Source organism: Xenopus laevis, chromosome 4L, assembly GCF_017654675.1.
Source record: "Xenopus laevis strain J_2021 chromosome 4L, Xenopus_laevis_v10.1, whole genome shotgun sequence".
Classification (NCBI taxonomy): domain Eukaryota; kingdom Metazoa; phylum Chordata; class Amphibia; order Anura; family Pipidae; genus Xenopus; species Xenopus laevis.
This window is the reverse complement of record NC_054377.1, coordinates 137,064,543-137,067,093: the sequence shown is the minus strand read 5'-3', so window position 1 is coordinate 137,067,093 and position 2,551 is coordinate 137,064,543.

The window sequence follows — 2,551 nt, the reverse complement described above, 5'->3', positions numbered from 1 at the left end:
CAACGTTAACACAATGGTTATTAATGATGATGACAATGATATCCCAGCATTAACAGGATTCAATCTTCTACATCTCTGGCAAATCCTGTGCCCTTTAAAGCAGACATGTACCTTATACTGTTTTCAATATAGAAGGAATGTGCTTAGAAAAGTGGTGTTTCTGGTTACTTTATTGAAAATGGCTGCAAAAAGGGCGCCAGGGCACTCAGCACACTGTACTGTAGGATGGGAACCAATCAGCAGCTAGGCTGACCTAATAGGGAAATGAAGCCTGTCTTTGCTTGTGTGACTGCAGGGCTGTGATTGCTATCCCCCTCCTACTGTGATTCTGGCAGGGGCCACTAGGACAAGCCTATGCCTCATTTGAAACAGGGACCTTAGCAGATCAATAGGAAGCTCCAATAAAAATGACATTTTTAGTTTTATTGAGATCTTTTTGGTGTTGATTAAAAACATTTGAGCTGAAATTAACAATAAAATGAACAACATAATGTTAATGAGTATTTTTTTTAACAATTAAGTAAAAGGGAAAGGAATTGGGTAAACGGTTACCCAAAATCTTAGGAGGGAAAGGGAGAGAAAAGTAGGGGGAAAAAAAGAGATATAGAATCAGTAACCATTTCTCTTTCTGCCCTGTCTGATAAGTTCAGCTTCATTGGTTTAATTGTGCAGGAAAAGGAAAGATAATAATATTTTTTAGCCCAAAGTAAAACCAGCACCGTATAAAATTCATTATTGCCTACAAAATATATATATATATATATATATATATATATGTATATATATATATATATATGTATATATATATATATATATATGTATATATATGTATATATGTATATATATATATATATATATATATAGATATATATGTATATATATATATATATATATATATATATATATATATATATATATATATACATATATGATTCATATGTCTTTTTATAATACATTATTTCACTGGTATTGAACCCCAACAGTGTTACAAAGAAAATGGGTCAGATACCGTCAGATAGCTGTTGGAGATGTGAAACAGTGGTGGAAAACTTAGCACATATTTGCTATGTCCGATAATAACCACGTTCTGGGACCAGGTGATATTGATATATGAGACAGTTATAGGGGTCCAGGTGACGATAAGCCATTTAAAGACCCTACTAAAAAGGAGCTACTGGTCTGCTCCAGTTATGGGTAGCAGCTAAAGCAATGATTACCCTGCACCCAAAGCAATAAATTAAATAGGTCTTAGGCTAATGTCTGTGGATAAACGCAGGCCAAAAATCTGCCCCTACGCTCCAAAAAGCTTTTTGATGTGCCTGCACCTGGAGCAGTTGTTGGTGCGGAAAAGCTAGAGTATACATTATGGCACAATAGTTCGCTCATTGTGCCCGCACCCAGGCCAATGCAATGGCTCCGGCTACAGGCACACAAAAAAAGTAAAATTATTGCCAGTGACCTCTTCATACCACTTCTCCAGGCGGAAATTCGTTACCAAATTTAGTGAATTTGCAGAGCAACGATTATTCACCAGAGTGCGAATAAACGCTAGCGACAGTCTCTTTCCCTAGCCAACTCTCATCTGCGCCTGTTAGTGAATTGGTGATGTCCCTGTGGATGTAATTTCTGTTAAAAAGGCTCTAGTGTTAGCCACTTTGCCCTTTAGTACATCTGCCCCCTTGTTGGAGCCCAAGAGGCCTCAGATAAATAATAGATCTCTAATTAGTACAGTTTGTGTACTAACTGTTCAGCTAAAAAAATACTAGAAGGTATACACACAAACTTTATAAATATGTTTTGAATAGCTTGTGAACCACTTAAATTGTTATTTTCTTTTGTTTGATTAACAAGACTTAATTTCTCCTTTCATTTCCGTTTGGTTAACATAAATATTGATCTGTGTGCCACCGACTCGTTCTCAGTGGTGTAACTAGATGTTACTGGGCCTAGGGTTGCCAAATTTTCTGGAAAAAAATACAGGCCTTCCAATATATTTATCTTTTTTCCCAATTAATAACATTTGGACCAACCATAAATTTTTACTGGCTGGGCCGGTAAAATACCGGGCAGGTAGGGCTGCCACCTGGCCGGTATTTTACCGGCCTGGCCGGTAAAAATGCTGGTTGATCCCAATGTTATTAAAAGGAAAAAAAGATAAATATATTGGAAGGCCGTTTTTTTTTTCCAGAAAAGGTGGCAACCCTATGGGCAGGTAGCAACACTAACTGGGCTGCCCATAGGGCTGCCACCTGGTCATTATTTTACCGGTCTGGCCATTAAAAATGCTGCTTAGTGCCAATGTTATTTATAGAGAAAAACCACAAAAATATAGGAAGGCCGGTATTTTTTTTCCAGAAAATTAGGCTACCCTAGCCCCACAGTAAAGTCTGTTTATGGCCCCCAACATACAGAGGCTGTCCTGTTATAACAAATTATCGATTCATGCGGGCCTAGTGGGGCCTCTAAACATCCTGGGCCTTCCTCTGTAGTTACTACTTTTGCCACCTGACTGGTATTTTACTGGCCTGGCCGGTAAAAATGATGGCTGATC